The 21,605-nt window shown below is 38.9% G+C and overlaps 1 protein-coding gene and 1 non-coding gene across 3 annotated transcripts in view; both read left to right on the top strand.

The window, feature by feature from the left end:
* The window catches only part of MLLT3 (MLLT3 super elongation complex subunit), a 286,329-nt gene that overhangs the window by 94,601 nt on the left and 170,123 nt on the right, over positions 1–21,605 (top strand). The gene's annotated exons all lie outside the window — the stretch shown is intronic.
* On the top strand, positions 17,293–17,400 carry LOC132663939 (U6 spliceosomal RNA). Its single transcript, XR_009603330.3, has one exon. It is a non-coding gene; the product is annotated as a U6 spliceosomal RNA (small nuclear RNA).

The raw sequence follows: 21,605 nt of genomic DNA, 5'->3' as shown, positions 1-21,605 counted from the left end.
TATCATCTGTCACCATGCGGCACTACCAAAGCATCCTTGACTAGCATTCTCTATGCTCTGCCTTTTCTCCCCATACTTACTCATTTCATAAGTGGAAGCATGTATCTCCCACTCCCCTTCTCCCATTTTATCCAACCCCCACTCCCCTCCCCTTTGGCAACCATCGGTTTTTCTCTGTATTTAGAGGTCTGCTTCTGCTTTTTGTTAGTTTATTCCTTTTTTTTGTTTTGAGATAACCACATACGAGCGAAATCATTTGATATTTGTCTTTCTCGGTCTGACTTATTTCACTTAGCACAATACCCTTTAGGTCCATCCATGTTGTCACAAATAGCAAGAATTCATCCTTTTTTAAGGCTGCACGGTATTCCATTGTATGCATGTATGTGTGTAGACACCTCCCTCCCTGCCCCCCACCCCATCTTCCTTATCCATTCCTCTGTTGATGGGCACTTAGGTTGTTTCCATATCTTGGCTATTATAAATAACGCTGCCATAAACAAAAGGGTGCATATATATCTTTTTGAATTAGTGCTTTCATTTTCTGTGGGTAAATCCCCAGTAGTGGAGTTATTGGCTCATATGGCAGTTCTATTTTTAATTTTTTGAGGACCCTCCATACTGTTTTCCAGAGTGGCTGTGCCAACTTACATTGCCACCAATAAGGTACGAAGGGTCCCTTTTCTCCACATCCTCTACAGTGCTTGTTTATATCTTGCCTTCCTGATTGCAGCCATGCTGACAGGTGTAAGGTTCTATCTCATTGTGGTTTTGATTTGCATTTCCCTGATGGTTAATGATGTTGAGCATCTTTTCATGTGTCTGTGGCCATCTGTATATCTTCTTTGGAGAAATGTCTATTCAGGTTCTCTGCCCATTTTAAAACCAGATTGTTGGTTGTTGTTGTTTTTTTTTTTTTTTTTTTTCTCCTCCTCCTTTTTCTTCTTTTTGGTATTGAATTTTATGTATTTTGGATATTAACCCCTTATTGGATATATCATTTGCAAATATCTTTTCCTGTTCAGTAGGTTGCCTTTTTGTTTTGTTGATGGTTTCCTTCGCTGTACAAAAACTTTTTATTTTGATGTAGTCTCAGTAGTTTATTTTTGTTTTGTTTCCCTTGCATGAAGATACATATCTAGAAGAATGTTATTGTAGCTGATGTCAGAGAAATTACTGCCTGTGCTCTCTTCTAAAATTTTTGTGGTTTCAAGTCTCACAGTTAGTTCTTTAATCCATTTTGAGTTTATTTTGTGTTGTGTTAGAAAGCGGTCCAGTTTCATTCTTATACATGTGGCTATCCAGTTTTCCCAACATCATTTATTGAAGAGACTGTCTTTTCCCTGTTGTATAGTCTTGCCTTCTTTATTAATTGACCATATGGGTGTGGATTTATTTCTGGCTATTTTGTTCCATTGATCTATGTGTCTGTTTTTATGCCAGGACCATACTGTTTTAATTACTACATCTTTGTAGTATATCTTGAAATCTGGGATTGTGATACCTCCTGTTTTGTTCTTTTTTGTTTTTGTTTTTGTTTTTTTGTTTTTAAGGTTGCTTTGGCTATTTGGCTATTTGTACTTCCCTAGAAATTTTAGTATTATTTGTTCTAGTTCTGTGAAAACTGCTATTGGTATTTTGATAGTGATTGCATTGATTCTGTAGATTGCTTTGGGTGGCATGGACATTTTAACAATATTCTTTCAATCCACAAACATGGAATATCTTGCCATTTGTTTGTGTCATCTTCAGTTTCTTTCATCAGTGTTTTATCGTAATCAAAGACCAGGACTTTCACTGTGATCTTGGTTAAATTTATTCTTAGGTATTTTATGCTTTTTGGTGTTTTTGTTTTTTGTTTTTTGTTTTTTTTTTCAGAGAGAGTGTGAGTGGGGAGGGGGGCAGAGGGAGAGAGAATCTCAAGTGGGCTCCATGCTCAGCACAGAGTCCAATGTGAGGTTCAATCCCACAACCCTAGGATCATGACCTGAGCTGAAATCAAGAGTCAGACACTCAACTGACTGAACCACCCAAGTGCCCCTTTTTTGGTGCAGTTGTAAATAGATTGTTTTTGGAGGGGTGCTTGGGTGGCTCAGTTGGTTGAGTATCTGACTCTTGATTTGGTCTCAGGTCATGATCTTACTTCCTGTGAATTCGAGCCCCTGTATCGGGCTCTACACTGATAGCGCAGAGTTGGCTTGGGATTCTCTCTCCCTCTCTCTCCCTGCCCCTTCTCCACTCACTTGCACATGCTCTCTCTCTCCCTCAAAATAAATAAACTTATTAAAAAAAAAAGTAAATGGAATTGCTTTTTAAATTTCTCCTTCTGCTACTTTGTTATTAGTATATATAAATGCTACTGATTTCTGGGTATTAATTTTGTATCCTGCAGTATTTTATTTTTTTATTTTTTTATTTTAAAAATTTTTTTTATTTTTTATTTTTTTTTTTTTTTAAATTTTTTTTTTTCAACGTTTATTTATTTTTGGGACAGAGAGAGACAGAGCATGAACGGGGGAGGGACAGAGAGAGAGGGAGACACAGAATCGGAAACAGGCTCCAGGCTCTGGGCCATCAGCCCAGAGCCTGACGCGGGGCTCGAACTCACGGACCGTGAGATCGTGACCTGGCTGAAGTCGGACGCTTAACCGACTGCGCCACCCAGGCGCCCCTATTTTTTATTTTTTTAAATTAACGTTTATTTATTTTTGAGACAGAGAGAGAGCATGAACGGGGGAGGGGCAGAGAGAGAGGGAGACACAGAATCGGAAGCAGGCTCCAGGCTATGAGCCATCAGGCTATGAGCCATCAGTCCAGAGCCCAACGCGGGGCTCGAACTCACGGACTGTGAGATGGTGACCTGAGTCGAAGTCGGACGCTTAACCAACTGAGCCACCCAGGCGCCCCTATCCTGCAGTATTTTAAATTCTTGTATTACCTCTAGTAGTTTCTTCATGGGGTCTTTAGGATTTTCTGTGTATAGTGTTATTGTCATCTGCAAATAGTGACAATTTAACTTTTCCTTTACTAATATGCCTCTTCTTTCTTCTTGTTTGATCACTGTGGCTAGGATTTCCAGTACTCTGTTGAATAAAAGTGTTATGAGTGGACATCCTTATCTTGCTTCTAATTTTAGAGGTAAAGCTGTCAAATTTTTACCATTAAGTATGAAGTTAGCTGTGGATTTTTCATATATGACCTTTATTATGTTGTGGAATGTTCCCTCCAAACCTACTTTGTCATGAGTTTTTATCATGTGCAGATGTTCAAATTTGTCAAATGCTTTTTTCTGCATCTATTGAGATTATCACAAGATTTTCATCCTTTGTTTTGTTGATGTAGTCTTATCACATTGAGTGATTTAGAAATCAGTCTTTGCATCCCCAGAATAAATCTCACTTGACCCATAAATGATCTTTTAAATGTATTGTTGGAGTGTAGTTTGCTTATATTTTGTGGAGGATTTTTGTGTCAGGGATATTGGCCTATAGTTTTTTTTTTGGTGTCTTTCTCTGGTTCTGGTATTAGGATAATTCTGGCCTTGTAGAATGTATATGGAAGCTTTCCTTCCTCTTCTGTTTTTTGGAGTAGGTTGAGGAGAATAAGTGTTAACTTTTTTTTTTTTTTTTTTTTTTAAATGTTTGGTACAATTGACTTGTGAATCTATCCAGTTCTGGACTTTTATTTATTTATTTTTTGGTAGTTTTTTGATTACTATTTCAATTTTGTTACTAGTAATTGGTCTCTTCAGATTTTGAATTTCTTCCAGATTCAGTTTTGGAAGATTATGTGTTTCTAGGAATTTACCCATTTCTCACAATTCATATTTAAAAAATTTTTTTTTAGCTTGAGAAAGTTAGAAAGAGAGAGAGAGAGAGAGAGAGAGATTGAATCCCAAGTAGGCTTTGTGCTCAGTGCAGAGCCCAACACAAGGCTTGATTCCACGATCCTGGGATCATGACCTGAGCCGAAGTCAAGGGTTGGAGGTTCAGCCAACTGAGCCACCCAGGCATCCCCAGAATTAATTATTTAAAAAAATTTTTTTAATTAAATAAATAAATAAATAAATAAATAAAATTTTTAAATAATTAAAAAACATTTTAAATGTTTATTCATTTTGAGAGAGAGGGAGAGAGAGAGAGAGAACGAGGGCAGTGGGGAGAGGCAGAGAGAGAGGGAGACACAAAATCTGAAGAAGGCTCCAGGCTCTGAGCTTTTAGCACAGAGCCTGACGTGGAGCTCAAACCCACGGACCCTGAGATCATGACTTGAGCCAAGGTTGGATGACCAACCGACTGAGCCACCCAGGTGCCCTGAGAATTCATTATTTTTAATGGCTAAATAATATTCTAAGAGAGACTCAACTGATTTATTCAGACTTTATGCTATTGATGATAATCACATTTCCAGTTTTTGTTCTTCTAAAACAGTGATGGAAAAGTATCCTGAGTATATTATCTTTGAATACTGGTGTTTATAGTTCAGTTGAATAAATGTTAAAAGTGGGATTCCTTGATGGAAGGATAATGGCTTTTAATATTTAAATAATAACATTTCACCATACATCTTTCTAGAAGATGATGTAGACTTACATATGCCACCGCCCCCCCCCCGCCCCCCCCCCCCGCTTCAAGAAAGGGCAGTGTATGAAAATGCCCATTTCCTTACAGTGCTTCCAGCTTTGAGTATTAACAATCCCCAATTTTTGGCAAAATTCATCTTTTATTTTCATTTCTCTGCTTACCAGGGAGGTTGATTACCATTTCATTTGTTTTTCATTTATTTGTATTTCTTCTATTCCTTGTTCATTTTTTTTCCCTCTTGGGTTCTTTTGCACATCCAATTGTTGGGGGTCTTAAAGGTATTAATCCTTTGTCAGATCTGTTTTGCAATTACTTTCTTCTAGATACTCATTTCATAGTGGTACCTTTGTCTTTTACCATACAGAAATCCTACATGTTTATATAATACAATCTGTCAGACCTTTTCTTTATGGTTTTGTATAGGAATTTAGGGTACATAAAACATTTTGCATTTGATCCCTATAATTTACCTGAGATAAATAAGGAGTAATGTTGGTTACCCCAATCTTTGAAGAAGCCACCTGGCCTCCCCAGGTCTGTAAGTAATTCATATCAGGTTCAAATTCAGTTCTTTTTAAAATTCTGTACCCTGGCCATTGTATCTGATGGATAGTTCTTTTTACAGTAAAAGTTAACATAAGTCACAGAGCAGAATGTAAAACAACAATATGTGGTATTAATGAAACATAATTGTAATCTGTTTTCAAAGATGCACGTGGATATAAGATACAAGTTATTCTGCTAGTGAAAGATGCTTTGATGTGTACATAACAAGCTATATTTGGGTTATGGTATAATTACCGTTTTGCCATGGTGAACTGTTTTTGACAGGCCATCACACACAGTATTTCAATTATTTATGCTTACAACAACCAAAAATCTCAAGTGTAGATACTAACGAATACTTGTCTCGGGAGAAAAGCAAGGTAGAAAAGAAACAACCCTCCAACAAGGGTGTTAAAATGACTCAGACTAGGTGCTGGTAGAGAGTGATACCTACTTTTATCCAGAGATAAAGGAGAGTTACAAAGAATGCAGTGGACACTTCTTCTTACTATATTCATCTGAAATTTAAGCAGAGTAAATACACCTTTCAGTACAAATTTTAATGGATATACTGCCCATAATGAACACGCTGAAAAATAGATCACCAGCTTAGGTAGGCTTCAGCGATTGTGCCACTAGATGTTAAGGGCGCCCAATCTAGACTCTGAATGGAGAGAGTTTGATGGACCTAAGGAGACGTGGTGTTCATTTAGATCTTCACAAAATGTGAACTGTCATGGGCACTATGTATACAAGGGAAAATAGGAAGCTTAATACAATAGTTACCTCTCCTGCAGGGAAAGAGCAGAGCCCTAGCTCTTATAATTCCCATTGGTTTATTTTGGCTGGTAATTCATTGTCATGTTTTCACCAACCCTCTAAACAAAAAAAAAATCACCCGAGTTTTAAAATGAAACTATTTGAAATGAAATGATGTAGCATTCTTTTGGTTGCTCATTCCCTTGAGGCTACAGAGATGACAGGTGTATGAATTAGTGATGCCATAAATTCGAAAGGATTTGAGTACAGTAAAATTGGGATCCTTGGCCATCTTTTTAAATACAATTTATTATCAAATTGGCTTACATACAGCACCCAGTGCTCATTCCAACAAGTGCCCTCCTCAATGCCCATCACCCATTTTCCCCTCTTTCCCACCTCCCATCAACCCTCAGTTTGTTCTCCGTATTTGAGTCCCTTAAGGTTTGCCTTGGCCATTTTTTGAAAAAGCTGAGCCTCTAGGGTCTATATATTTATTTTATACTTATTTTAGTGACCGTGCCAGATACATAGTTTGCCACCTAGGTTAAAAAAAGACTTTTTTAGAACACTTAAGACTTTTTGTTTTATTTAGTTCTTTCTAATTCAAGAGGCTAGTCTCTATGAACTTGAATTGCACGTAGTCTGACTTTGTAAAGCAGTACTTGGTGCTTATCTGTCCAATCCTTTCTTATAGCCGGAATCTTTAACCATCTTTTGTCTTCTTCATTCTTTACCTCCAAGATTTACTTTCAGTTCCTCACTAAAGCCATGACTGGGGTTTTGTTGACTAGAATTTCGTCTCTTTAGTTCTCTAGATCCTTGGATGATAGTGCTGGCTCTGGGGTAGTGTCCTCCTCTATCTCTCTCTACCATCTGTAAACACTTTCATTCTGCCTTTAGTGGATGGGCCTCCTGAGGATACACGAAGCAGAGTGTTTGTGGAAGGAAACTGATAAGACTGAAGACATTTTCCTTTATAAAGGAGGAAGGGTGGAATGTGGGGAAAGGTAAGGGAATAGATCTGTCGTCATTATTACTTGCGCATTTCAACCATTCTGTAGGTTTTGCCTTTACCTGGGGTTTCGGGAGACCAGTACTAATGCACTTTATGACAGGGAAGTTGCAAATATTTTAAATTTAAAGAAATCTCAAAAGCGTGGTACTGTGATTCTGGTCAGTAGGAGAGCCTAAAATAATTTACTGTGATACACTGCGAGAGAACCTCCCTTTTGTGTTTAAGCAGCAGCCAATGTAAATTTGAATATCTTAACGTTCCTCATTAATTGCCAGCTTTAGTATGCCTACTTTTCTCCCCATATAAGCTGCTTTCTTTTATTCTTTTTTTTTTACGTGTTATATTTTAACGCTTAGCCTAGATTATTAGGCATACTTCATTTGGATTGATGATATGTTGTTATTGTAAAATGTACGTTTCCTTTTAATTTTATTTTACTATGATTATGATTTCAACATTTAAAATGTTGAGCCTATTGACTTATCTATTGTTTTGCCTGAGGGTTTTTTTTCTTTTTCATTTTAGGAATAGACTGCATAGTATTATGTGATTGGTTAATTTTCTTCTAATACTGCCGCTCTGCCTTTGAAGAAGACAATGAACTTGCTATAGTTAGTAAGCAAAATCTTGCCTGCGTGGGCAGAAGGAAATTGGGTAATCCTAGGAAATCATCCGCTAGCTTTGAACATGAGATTAATTTTGGTTTTGATTACTGTGTTACACCAGAGATTTGAGAGGGAAGGAGGAAACATAAGGATCTGGGTTTTAAGGCAAACTTTAAAGGTTATGTAAGATTTGATATTTCTATAAATATCTTGTTATAGTGATACCATTGCCCATTCTTAAAAAAAATAATAGAAGTTTTGACCATAGGCCCTGGTCACTTGGAGCAGGCAATTTTAGGCTTAGGATATATTCCCTCAGATCATTAGTTTTCATCAGATGCTGATAGTGTTTGGATACCTTGTAAAGTAAGAGATAGGTTGCTGAACTAACACATTATATAAATTTGTAGATTGTATGTAGGCACTCAAATTTAGAGCTAAGCATGGGTGGAAAACTTGGCCTGAACTCCACTTGTCCCTTCCCCCCACCCTTTAAAGATCACTTAGCTGCTCGAGTGATGTTTTAAGAAACAGGACTCTTTGCCAAAAGTAGATACTGTCCTTAAAATTTACTATTCACTTTAGCGTTAAGCCTCACGGGCCTACACTGTTGAATGAAGGTTTCAAGGTGCCTTGTACTCTTGCTACCACCAGTTGATTAGTAAGTATTGATTTGCAACAAAGAGAATTAATTTTATGTGTTTGCGAAGGATTCATTTTTAAGTGATATTCCCCCTCGCTCTTAAATAGCAAGTGATTAACTGCTACTTTAATTTTCAATTAATCAAATTAGGTTTCTACTGGTAAATTTTGATTACATGCAGTTCTAACAGCTTCCAGATACACTTCTTTTTCCCATATGCTTACCATATGCTGAGTAAAACCAATGTAGAATAAATTAGTGTAAAAGTAAGAACACTTAGTTCTTTTGTAGAGTTCATCTTGAATGATGGAAGACAGCTCAGAATCATTTTAGCTACGAGGCACCTTTTGAAAAGTGATATGGCAAAATAGCCCATTTATGTGTGCCAAGGTCTGTTTTCATAAATGTAAATTTGAAAGTTCATTAAAATTTTGGCATGTGATTTGGAATGCATAATAACTGGAAGGGATTCAAAGCCAGAAATCTGTATCCTTATACCAACAACATGTTTCACTGAAGACTGGCTTTGTATGGTTGTTTAATATTTAAAAGTTAAAAAAAGTAGTATTTACTCGATGGTTATGGCTCTGGAAAGTATGTTCAGGATGGAGAGGCTGCAGGGGCAAGGGAGAGCCAGTGGTCTAACCAGTGGCCCCAGAATGCGCACCAGTCTCCTTGTCTAAACAGGCCAGGTGACTTTGGAAGAGTGAACGCTGTCCCTCAGTTTTCAGAGATGGCAACATAGAAATGCGTGTTTTCCTTGTTTTCTTGGGGAACGTGAAGATGGACCATGCAGGACATTTCCGCTCATGTTAGAAGAGCTGAGAAGTGGCCGAGCTGGGGTCAGGCATAGGTGGCATCTCCTGCTTGTAGCTAAACGTGAACCCTTAATGCTTGGAGGCAGTCTAATGTTACACGGCAGGCCTCGTGCTAACCTGTAATACAAGCCTCCCGTGTTGAGGATGCAGAAGCGAAAGAGATGAGACAAAATCAACCTTACTGTCGGTGCAAATAAGCCCATTTCTTGCCTGTAGTAAGAGGAGTGCATTTTACCGTGGACGTTTCTGGCATCTTCGAGCGAGGCCTAGGAAACAGTGCTACAGCCAAGGTAAGAGCACCCGAGGAATTGCTGTAACAGGAAAGGTGTTCCTTTAGAGCACACAGGCTAACCTTTTCAGAACCTTATCCTCTGCCCATTGTTACGTTTCGCTGTTATATATGTGCACTTTGTACAGATTCCATTTTTATTCTGTTATTTCTCTCTACAACTTTGTTTCTAAAGTTTCTTGTTCCGTGACGTCTCAGGCGCTCTGGTTTCTACCCGTTTTGTCATAGGAGAGAAAAATGGTTTCTGAGGGGACTAAGATGATCACCAGGATGAAAAGCCACACACCTTGGGTTTGTGATTATGTACTCAGCTCATATTCTGTCACTTCGTATGCCATTTATGGATATTGTTCTGTAATTAGCCAAGTTTCCTGCAGAAAGTAAGTTTAAAATCACTGTCGTCTTGGTTTATTTCCTCTCTTAGCCTTTGATCTGTTTGACGTTGACACATGCTTCTCACCAGCTTCTGTGGATTCTCATTCTGACAGGATGCTTTGATTCCTTGCCCCTCCCCGCCAGCCCTGGTTCAATGTATCAGCCACCAGATTGGAGGTTCTTGCGTCTGTTTTGTTTACTCTGTTCTTGGTCCCTCCTTTTGTTTCGCCTAAACTTAGTGGTTTTTCCTGCTTCCAGACTCCCTTCCCTCAAACCACTTTTTACATTGTGCCCCGTTCCCATTCTGAAGACATGGGTGTCCTCAAGTTTTGTGCCTCTTAAGAAAGTTTTTGGGGAGTGCCTGGGTGGCTCAGTCGGTTAAGCAGCCGACTTCGGCTCAGGTCATGATCTCGCGGTCCGTGAGTTTGAGCCCCGCCTCGGGCTCTGGGCTGACAGCTCGGAGCCTGGAGCCTGCTTCGGATTCTATGTCTCCCTCTTCCTCTGACCCTCCCCTGTTCATGCTCTCTCTCTCGCTGTCTCAAAAATAAATAAATGTTAAAAAAAAAAAAAAATTAAAAAAAAAGAAAAGAAAGTTTTTGGTGGCTGTCTATTGCCTATAGAATTCAACTCCTAACAGTACTCTGTAAGGAACATCACAGGCTGGCACTTGCCTACTTTTGTCGCCTTAAGGTTGGTCACAAACACCCAGATGCCTAGAACCAGACGTCAAGTTCACTTGTAGTTCCTTATCAAGCTATACATTTGCTATACCCTGGGTTGTTTGCTTAGGTTTTTCCCTTTGCCTACAACGAGCACCTTTCATTTTCTTCTTGGCAAGTACTTACCTACTTTTCCTTAAAGGTAGTCTCTTTTGTGTGTGAATGTAGTGGAGTCTCCTAAGCCCTTGATGAAGGCTTGCCCGTGATGCGGTTATTTAATGGTTGTTGGTAAATTTGCCTTCATGGTCAGATGCTTAGCTATGTAAGAAGCAGGAGACTGTGCCTTACTCATTTTTGTCATCTAGCACATAGCAGAAGGCCTGGCATGCAGTTGGTGTTCCATAAATATTTATTGTATGGAATTTAGTTTATTTTCCATTACATTTTATAGAGAATGAGTGAATCTTAAAGTAAATGATGTACCTAAAAATGGCGTATTTAAATGAGGATTTGTGGCTTACCATGATTTATGGAAGTAGAAAGGGAAATATCATAATTCCTTGGCCCTCAAACTAGTGAATAGATACCATGAACCATAATTGGTGAGTTATCCAAAACACATTCACCTTTGGCTGAGGAAAGCGCGCGTGTGTGTTTCCATGAGAAATTAACTTCAAACCAGTGAAAGAATTATTTGAAACCTTGACTTATAAATAGTTATTAATAATTATTTCTATTAAGAATGTTTTTAAGTGTTTATTATTTATTTTTGAGAGGGAGAGAGCTGGGCAGGGGCAGAGAGGGAGACACGGAATCCAAAGCAGGCTCTAGATTCCAAGCTGTCAGCACAGAGCCTGATGCAGGACTTGAACTCACCCAACCCTGAGATCATGATCTGAGCTGAAGTTGGATGCTTAGCCGATGGAGCCACCCAGGTGCCCCGTTCTTAATAATTATTGGTAGGGCTAGAGTACAGCCTAGGTTTCTGGGCCCTGATTGTAAGGAAGAATGTTGGAATGGAATGGGTTGTACATGACACAGCTGAGAGAGAAGTGATTGCTCCCAGTTTCTCGGTGTGAGCTGGGGTAGGTAATTTTTCTGACGCTACGTTTTATAACACGGGGCACCTGAGTATCTAAGTCAGTAGTGTATGCTAGGCTGTAACTAGTCAAGAAAGAAAGCAAAGAGCACTGGCAGAAACAAGAATGGGGAAAACATTGAGCCCTAGGGGTTTTAGTATATACCTCATTCTTGACCTTTCATTTGTATGGGGCATTTCACTGTTCTCACAGCCCCAGGAAGGTATGTTCTGGGGTACATGGTATTTTACAAACATCTCCACAGCATTATCTCCCATTACACATGTTCTTATTTCAATTTGATTTTTACATTCCTATCAAGAAGTGGGGGTGACATTTCTTCCCTTTGAAGCTGAGTCGACTTGCGTGACTGTTTCCACCTACAAAGAACTGCAGAAATGATTCTAGGTGATTTCTGAAGCCGGATCGCAAAAGGCTATGTGGCTTCCTCCTTGTTTGTTGGAATGTGATGCTTTGTTGTGAAACCCGCAGCCACCGTGTGAGCAGTCCGTCTATCCCGAGGCCATCAGGTTGTGAGTGCAGAGCACATGGAAAGGCCCTGAGAACATGAACTCCCTCCAGAGAGATGTCCAGCTGCCCTGGACCCCAGCTGTTCCAGCCCTAGCCACCATCTGACTGCAACCACATAAGACATTTTGAGCGAGGATTGCTCAGCCAAGCCTTCCCGAATTCCTGACTCAGAAACCACGAGAGATAGCAAAATGGCTGTTGTTTCAAACTAAATTTGGGGTGATCTGCTCAGCAGTTGATCATCACAACATATTTCTTTGGGGAAGCATTTTCTTCTAGGTGGTATTGATGAAGACAGGGCTAGTATTAGAAGCATCTCTTAGTGCAGATTTAGAGTTGTCACTGCCCTAAGCCTATTCCCCAAAACTTTCATACCCTAGTTGGAGATTGGTCAAGGAGGGGAGATTGTAAAAGAGAAAATCACATAAGCAGAATTTTTTTCCTTTTCCCATATCTTTACCTAATAGTTGAGAAAGAGGGGGCTAGCCCCCTTTAGATGCTTACACTAAACTGACTACATTACAGAGAATCTGTTTTGGGGAAGTAAGGCCATGGGCAAGAAATTCTGCAAATGAGCTTGGGGATATCTCTCTGGGAACTGTGAATGAGGCAAAAAGAGGCAATGCCAAGGAGGCCAGAATTTATGTTGAATAATTTATTGTTCAGTGTGGTTTTTTAAATATTAAAATCCGAGTGCCTTTTACGGGTTGAATCTGCCCCCTGCCAAAAGATAGGATGCCATTCTTTTTTTATTTAAAAAAAATTTTTTTTTAACATTTATTCGTTTTTTGATAGAGACAGAGCGTGCGTGGGGGAAGGGCAGAGAGAGAGGGAGACACAAGAATCCGACGCAGGCTCCAGGCTCTGAACTGACAGCACAGAGCCCGACGCGGGGCTCGAACCCACGGACTGTGAGATCATGACCTGAGCCGAAGTTGGACACCCAACCGACTGAGCCACCCAGGCACCCCAAGATAGGCTGACATTCTAATGCTCACATACCAGCGCACGTGACCTTATTTGGAAATAGGGTCTTTGGCAGAGATCCTGGTGGGTTCATGTGGGCCCTGTCCAATGACTTGTGTCTTTACAAGGAGGCAATGTGAAGATTCAGAAAGACACAGAGAAGAAAGCTATGAGAAGACAAGGCAGAGATTGGAGTCATGTGACCACAGCTAAGGAATGCAAGATTGCCAGCAGCTACTAGAAGCTAGACAAGTCAAGGAAGGATTCTTCCGTAGAGCTTTCAGATGGAGGTTGGCCCTGCCAACACCTCGATGCCTTGATTTCTGTCTTGTAGCACGAAACATTAAATTTTTGTTGTCTCAAGCCAACCAGTTTCTGGTACTTTGTTATGGCTACCCTTGGAAACAAATGCAGTGCCTAAAGTTGGATTGAGACAGTGAAAAAATGTCACTCTTCAGAAGTTAGGAACATGAAAAGATAAACCACAGGCTGGGAGAGAATATGTGCTAACCATATATCTGACAGGGGACTTGAATCTAAACTGTGTAAAGAATATACAACTCAATAACAAGACAGCCCATTTAAAATGGGCAAAAGATTTGCAGACGCTTCAACAGAGGAGATATACACATGTCAACTAAGCACATGAAATGATGCTCAGTATCACTGGTTATTAGGAAAATACACATTAAAACTGCCATGAGGTATTATTGCACTATTGCTACAGTGGCTAAAATGGAAAAGAATGACCATGCCAAATGCTGATGAGGAAACGGAGCAACTGGAACTCTTAAAAGGTTTTTCTTTTTTTTAAGTTTATTTTTGAGAGAGAGAGAGAGAGAGCGAGCGAGCAGGGGAGGCACAGAGAACGGGAGACAGAGGATCTCAAGCAGGCTCTGCACAGTCAGTGCGGAGCCTGATGCAGGGCTTCAACCCATGAACTGTGGGATCATGACCTGAGCTGAAACCAAGAGTCAGACACTTAACTGACTGAGCCCCCCAAGTGCCCTGCAGCTGGAACTCTTCTACATTGCTGGTCAATACTTAAAATGGTATCATCACTTTGAAAGACAGTTTTTCATTTTCTTAAAACATGAAGCATATAACTTACCTGGTTGTTCTACTCATAGGTATTTACCCAAGAGATTTGAAAGCATATCTCCATACAAAGACTTCTGCACAGATGTTCATAAGAGCATTATTTGTAATAGCCCTAAACTGGAAGTAACTCTAATGTCCACCAACAGGGGGGTGGATAAACAAATTGTGGTATAATTAAATCCTATTCAGCAATATAAAGGAATCAGCTATTGATATATACAACAATATGGGTGAAGCTTAATAATTAAATAATTATATTGAGTAAAAGAAGCCAGCTTCCTCCCCAACAGAATACGTATTGTATGACTCCATATGTAGATACACACAATTTTAGAAAGTGCAAAGCAATGGTAATGACAGTGAAAATCAGTGGTTATGGGAGGTAGGGCAGGGTAGGGAGGGGTAAGATTTTAAGGAGACATGAGTAAACATTTAGGATTGATGGGTTTGTTCATATAATCTTGATTGTGGTGATGGTTTCCTTGGTGTATATTTATATCAAAACATCAAATTATGTACATCATATATATATGATTTTTTAATCTGTCGATTATGTCTCAATAAAGCCAGAACAAAAAGAAAAGTTTTATGGAAAAAATTAGGGTTAAGAAGGGGGTTTAAACTCCGGGCCCTATTCTACTAATAGGTATCAGCTGAGCGTGAGCAGGTGCAGTTTGCTTTGCTGTTTATTGTTGAATATACTGTCTTTAATGACAAGAGAACATTTAAATCTAGAGCCAACAAGTAAACCAAACCTTTAGAATCAGTTGAGGTTTAATCACAGAAGACTATGATGGGTTATGGGGTTAAGGGATTTATTATAGAAATTAAACCTTAAACATTTATGGTAGGAGCTTCGGAAATGAAGGTCCAGGAAGCACACTGGAGGATCCCTGGAGTCCCCAACTAGTCAGTCTGAAAAGCCAGGCATGAGACAGGAAGCCTGTGCCTCTGTGTGCCTCTGTGTAACTACCCCCTCTTTGTGTCTGTTGGGTTGGCCTGGAGTTGTTGTTGACCTACAGGGCCAGTTTGGAAAGGTGGATAGGGATCTGAGAAGAGCAAAGATAAGCTTGAACCCACCTACATAGCCATGTCTGGTCACTGTACTAACCATGACCACCTTGAGAGTAATGGCTTCCAAATCCAAACAGATCCATCCAAATCTGTGCAAATTCTGCTTTTGGTTAACTTTAAGCTGGGACTGTACAGGGAAGAGATTCCCGGAAATGTAGTTTTTCCTTAAGAAACTTGACACAGTACCAACCACCACAACCTGCCACTTAGTGGCCTTCGTGAGTGTAGTACTTATTAGGAATTTAGGCTCCCCTGTTCTCTTGTGATGGGTCAGTTATGCTAGAAAAATACAGAATATCTTTGAGGGTGATCTAATTGGGACAGAATGTAGTGAGTTAGTCCAGGCATGAGGAATCAGGGTAGATCTTTTCAGAGTCAGGCCTGATTACAATGTAAACAATAGGCAGACTCTCCATCCCCTCTTACAAGGAAGGTGTTTATAGCAACATAAACACCTTTTCAGCACAGTAACATAAACAGTTTCTCAAGGAAACATTCTCTGGCATTCAGGAAATGTTTCTTTCTTTACAAACAAAAAAGTGTGTTTTTCTAAAGATTTAATTTACTTAAGGGCTCTGTTTAGAACAAGGCTATGATTGTAGAGGGATAAAGTTATTCCCAGAGCACTTTTGTGGTAGGCTGTAGTTAAAGTCCTTATAGAAGCATCTTGTTTAAAAATCTGTAGATTAACAGAGCACAGGCCAGTGCAGGTGTCCCATGTTACATTTTCGATACACCTCTAGAAAGTTGTATAAATTATCCATTGGTGAGCCAAATTGTATGATAAATTCCCAGTAGTTTCTGAATCGATATTTTCTGATGAAAATCCTTCTTGAAAATGTGAAGACCCTTTGTTATAGGTATAACATACTACCTACAGTGAGGCCAGGGACTATGATAGAGGCTATGTATCTGTCTCAAATCTACATATTTAATTCATTTGTGCAGTGCATAAATGCTTCCTAATATTGGTCAGTTATGATTCTTATTTTAAAATCCTTTAACTCCTAAAACATTTGAAACTTGGAACCATTGGAAATAGATTTCATTCACGAGACCCATTTTAGGTTTGAAAAGGAGAGGAAAATTCTTAAAAAAAAATTTTTTTTTAATATTTATTTTTGAGAGAGAGAGATAGAAGACAAGTAGAGGAGGTGCGGAGAAAGGGAGACACAAAATCTGAAGCAGGCTCCAGGCTCTGAGCTGTCAGCACAGAGCCCGAAACAGGGGCTCGAACTCACGAACCGTGACATCATGACCTGAGCCAAAGTCAGATGTTTAACCTACTGAGCCACCCAGGCGCCCCAAGGAGAGGAAGATTCTTTAGCAAGAATGCTTTCTTAATAGACAAGGAGAACAGATGTACCTATTTTCAGCATGTTATTAAAAAATACATAGTTCTGGTAGTGCAGTGAAGGTGCTGTTAATAGGCACGAAGCATCAGCCACACGCGTTTTTGTTTTTTGTTTTTAACCTTTGTGGAAAGGCTTGATTCACTTAAAAGATTTACCCACAAGGTCTGGGAATGATGTATTCATTGCTGACTAGATTTTGTGTAGCTTCGCACAACTTAGAATGTGGATGATGGTTTCTCTTGCTGCCTTCTAGTGCTTCTTAAACTTGAATGTGCAGTTCAGTGACCCAGGCATCTTGGTCAAGGTAGGTCGTGATGCAGTAGATTAGGGTGGGGTCTCAGTTTTTTATTTCTGACAAGTTCCCCGGTTTGGACAACACACTCTGAGAAGCAAGGGAGTAGGCTTTTCTGAATATAATTTTTGGTGTGGTTGCCCATAGTATTCAACATTTGACAGTAAGTGTGGCGTATATAGAGAAAAATGATTGTTTTCACGTATGCCCAGTTTTTGTCTGGAGGACAAAACGTTAGTGGTAGACTCCCATTAATTAAGTAGCTTGCTAATAATTTGGCAGGAATTGAGTATAGGCATTTCCCACTCAACTGGCTCTATGTTTATTGTGTTTTTAAATTTATGAATGTGGTGTGGCTTAAAAGCCAACCCCTCGTTGAGATGCCAATTACACCAGGAAGGGGGAAAAAAAAAACCATTTTGCATTTATGTGGAGTACAACCATGGGCTTATTTCTTTCTCCTGCAAAGATCTCCTTGGTATCGATACAGCTAATATAATAATTACATCCTTGAATGTTAATATATATAAAATTAAATGACTCCTTGCGGGCATTAAAATAAATTCAGGTCCAACTTGGCTGTTCTTGGAGAAGAGTTTGTGCTCGCTTTGGCAGCGCATAGACTAAAATTGGAACGATCCATAGCAGATGAAGCACGGCCCCTGCACAAGGATGGCACGCAGATTCGTGAAGAGAAGAGTTTAATACTGAGGAATCGTTCATGGGGGAAAACTGGCCTGTTTGAGGGATGAAAATGGAGAACTAATTTGAAAATAATTTTTAACTGTCAACATTTTTTTAAATGTTTTTTTTTTTTATTAAAATTTTTTTTAATGTTTATTTTTAAGAGAGAGGGAGAGACAGAGTGTGAACAGGGGAGGGGCAGAGACAGAGGGAGACACAGAATCTGAAGCAGGCTCCAGGCTCTGAGCTGGCAGCACAGAGCCGGAAGCAGGGGCTCGAACCTATGAACCGCAAGATCATGACCTGAGCCTAAATCGGATGCTTAAGCGACTGAGCCACCCAGGCTCAGTCCCATAACTGTCACCGTTTTTTAAAACTGTTAAGATGGCCAGCCTGAAAATGTTGGTAGAATTGCATCAAGTGATATTGAAATATATTGGTCTTGAATATTTTCAAAGAAAATTTCAGGCAGTTGTGTTTATCTGGGAAATACCATTAAAATATGAATTTGAGGTTAGGAAAAAAAAATGTTTGGAAAGATAAAATCAAATACTTCAAAGGAATTATTTGCTTAGTTCTTAAAATGACTCAGTTTTTCTTAATTTTAAGTTGAGCCTTTGTGTAATTGAGGATTAAAAACAGAAGAGAAAAAAATGAACATCTTTAAAGCTTTCTGGATTAGTGCATAAATCTGATCATCCCAGGGGAGTGGGAAAAGATGTGACCAAATGACTATTACCTCTCTAGACGATGTGACCATAGAAATCATTCTGCAACAGTGAAGATCCTCTAGGATCCTGACACAGGCAGGAAAAAGAATTCCCAGGAATTCTTGACGTCAAATTGTGTGTATCTACTATAAAGATAACTGCTGGCTAAATTATTTTTAACTTTGATATCTAATAGTCTTGAGATTATCAATAAACACTTTCCTAAGTGCATCTTCCAAAAGATTGAGGCTGTAGTTAATATCTGAAAATTTTTCATCTGTTTCAGATGGTTGAGTGTGTTGGAAGTTATGTGTTCTGGAAAAGTGAGGAAGGCGGGATGTGCTCCATGGGGGCTAAGTGTTAAAATGCTAAAAAGTGTTACTGTTTAAAGTATGAATAGTAGGAGAATAACTGTGGCATTAAAGATTCAAAAAATTATACATGTATATTGTATGCCATTGGGGAAAAGACAAATTAAAAAAAATTGTTTATTTTGAGAAAGAGAGAGAGAGGCAGAGAGAGACAGGGAGAGAGAGAATCCCAAGCAGGTTCCACACTGTCAGCACAGAGCCTGAGGTGGGGCTTGAACTCACAAACTGTGAAATCATGACCTGAGCTGAAATCAAGAGTTGGATGCTTAACCAATTGAGCCACCCAGGCACCCCAACACAAAGAAAATTTGAAAACCTAGTGTACTATCTTTTTTTTCTTTCTAGTTTGAAAAAATATATAATTGCCTTTTTCTTCACTGTAATGTTGTTTCCCATGTGATTGCATATTTTTTGTGTGCAATTATTTTCTATGGCTGTGTAATATTTCACTTAACAAAAGACATCATTTGGGTAACTATTCCTTCCTATGTTTCTTCTTAGATATTTAAGTAGATTTGTATGTTTTTTCCAATAATACTGTAATGAACATCTGTGTATAATGTTTTTCTTTGATCAGACTTTACTTGTTAGGCAAGATCACCAGAATTGAAACTCATGTTCTTACAGGGAACCTTTCCTTAAAAGCTGGTCTGTGAAGTTGAGGGACTGTTTACAAAGAAGTACTAACCCTTCCTGAGTGTTAAAAGATAAGGATGTTATGACAAGGTGTTAAAAGCTAAGCTGGAGTTGGGCAGGTCAGATTAACTTGGTTCTATCTTTGACACCTGTTTTTAACACTTGTTGAAAAGGGGAAAATATTAAGGCTAGAGTTTCATAGCACAATCCTTTCTAAAGAAATGAGTCGTTTATGTGGCAAATCCCTTTAAAAGTATTTTGTTAGTAAACAAGAATAGGAGGACACTTGGAGATACGGTTTCTAATAATAAGTTTACTCCTAGCCCTCTTAACTTTAAGTTAGGGCAAATGTATTGAGGTACTTGTGATTCACTAAGCAAATAGGAAAAAAAAAAAAAAAAGAGGAAACAAGAACAGTACCTGCAGTAGAAAAAACTAGAAAACAGCTCACAATTGGGATTATAGACTGGTTTGTAATATTAGCCAAATTAAAAAAAAATTTAAATGTTTATTATTTTTGAGAGAGAGAGAGAGAGAGACAGAGAGAGAGCAAGCAGGAAAGGGGCAGAGAGAGGGAGACACAGAATCAGGCTCCAGGCTCCCAGCTGTCAGCACAGAGCCCAACGCAGGGCTCGAACTCACAGACCACGAGATCATGACCTGAGCTGTAGTCGGCCGTCCAACCGACTGAGCCACCCAGGCGCCCCTATTAAACAAATTTTAGAGATAAGACAGTTAGTTGGATAGATGAACCACAAATCCTTCTTAGTTGCTCCATGAAGTTACAAATAATCCCCAACTTCTAATTAGCCCACAGCATTTTAGCTGCCCCAGTATATTCTGGTAATAGATGTATAGCCACTACAGAAGGTTTGCAAGACCAGATGTATAAGCTATATTTTCTATGTATGTTATACCAAAGTTCTTAATTTAGTTTAGAAATTCTAGTCTTTAAGTGGATTTTAATTTTTCTGGATTGTAATTATTTGTGTTCCGTATAGTGAAATGTCTCTAACATTTTTTTTTTCAATTCCAAGGCATTAATGTACATACAAGTATAGGGATTAATGAAGTTCTGTTTTCATCATTTTATGTTTATGACTATATTTTGAAGAACTCATATCACCTATAAGTTACTTTTTAACAACATAATATTTGGTAGCTAGAAGAGAATGAAGGCAACCTGTAAGCTAAAAAGCAAAGTAATAAATGGAACGTCCATGAAGCTACCATTCACCTTAAGAACTAGAACACAACCAGATTATCTTTGAGTTGAACCTTTCCTAACCCTTTCAGTTTTGCAGAGCTTACAGGTTAAAAAAGATTTTGGCGCCTACTTTTCTAAATTAGAATTAGTATGCTGCTAGCCTCTGGAAAAAATCTAAAGAGGTATATGCAATTTACATTAGGAACACCTGCAGATTAATGATTGATGTCAATGCATATACATAATTCATAATGACAAAGATGTTTTTTGTTTTTTTTTTTTCAACTTTTTTTCTATTTATTTTTGGGACAGAGAGAGACTGAGCATGAACGGGGGAGGGGCAGAGAGAGAGGGAGACACAGAATCGGAAACAGGCTCCAGGCTCCGAGCCATCAGCCCAGAGCCTGACGCGGGGCTCGAACTCACGGACCGCGAGATCGTGACCTGGCTGAAGTCGGACGCTTAACCGACTGCGCCATCCAGGTGCCCCGACAAAGATGTTTAAATATAGGACATTAGATTTGAAATTGTTAAGTATGCTAGGTTTAAACTTTAAAAAAATTTCTTAGACTAGAAGTTGTTCTCTTTTTTATTTTAAATGGGCTATTTTAAGAATGCCACTGAATGTAAAAACAACATGACTACATTATTTGTATATAAAACACCAAATAGGTTTTTATTTTAACAACATAAATTCAGATTACATGTTGGAAATCCAGGTTTTTTGTTTTTTGTTTTTTGTTTTTTTTTTGAGAGGAAATTACGTATCCCATCCGCCAACGACCTTCTGTGTTTCCAGACTTTGCCTCCTTTTCTGGGAATCGAGACTTCAGGGTTCAAAGCTACAAAAGATTATCACTAGGGGAAAATGCTATTACTTAATAAAGTTCCAGGTATTATTTAAAGGTTTTCTCCACTTTCCCCCCAAAGTGTTATTCTTCTCCTTTGTACTTTTGTTCATTACTGTTTCGGAATGTGGTAGTTTTTGACTTCCAGACTGATTTTCGACTGAATCTCAAAGAACAGAAACCCACATTCTTTTTTAAAATTTTTTGTTGCCTTTAGTAGTACCAACTTGAAGATCAGGAAACCAGTTTTATTCATCTCCTAGAGATGAATCGCAGGTGATTGTCTCTCAGAATCTGTCTTCCTCATTAAATAAATGTTAGATTTCAGTTTTGCCTTGTATTCCCCCCCTGATTTCTTTCTGTATTATCACTGCCTTTGATTTGGAATTTTCTGCCCCCTTGAACAGGAGCGTAAGGGTCTGGAGGGTATGCTGCAGGCGATGCTGTTTCTCATTT

This window comes from Panthera onca, chromosome D4, assembly GCF_046562875.1.
Source record: "Panthera onca isolate mPanOnc1 chromosome D4, mPanOnc1 haplotype 2, whole genome shotgun sequence".
Taxonomy (NCBI): domain Eukaryota; kingdom Metazoa; phylum Chordata; class Mammalia; order Carnivora; family Felidae; genus Panthera; species Panthera onca.
Note: the sequence above shows the minus strand (reverse complement) of the source record. Positions and strands in the feature narration are given on the sequence as shown.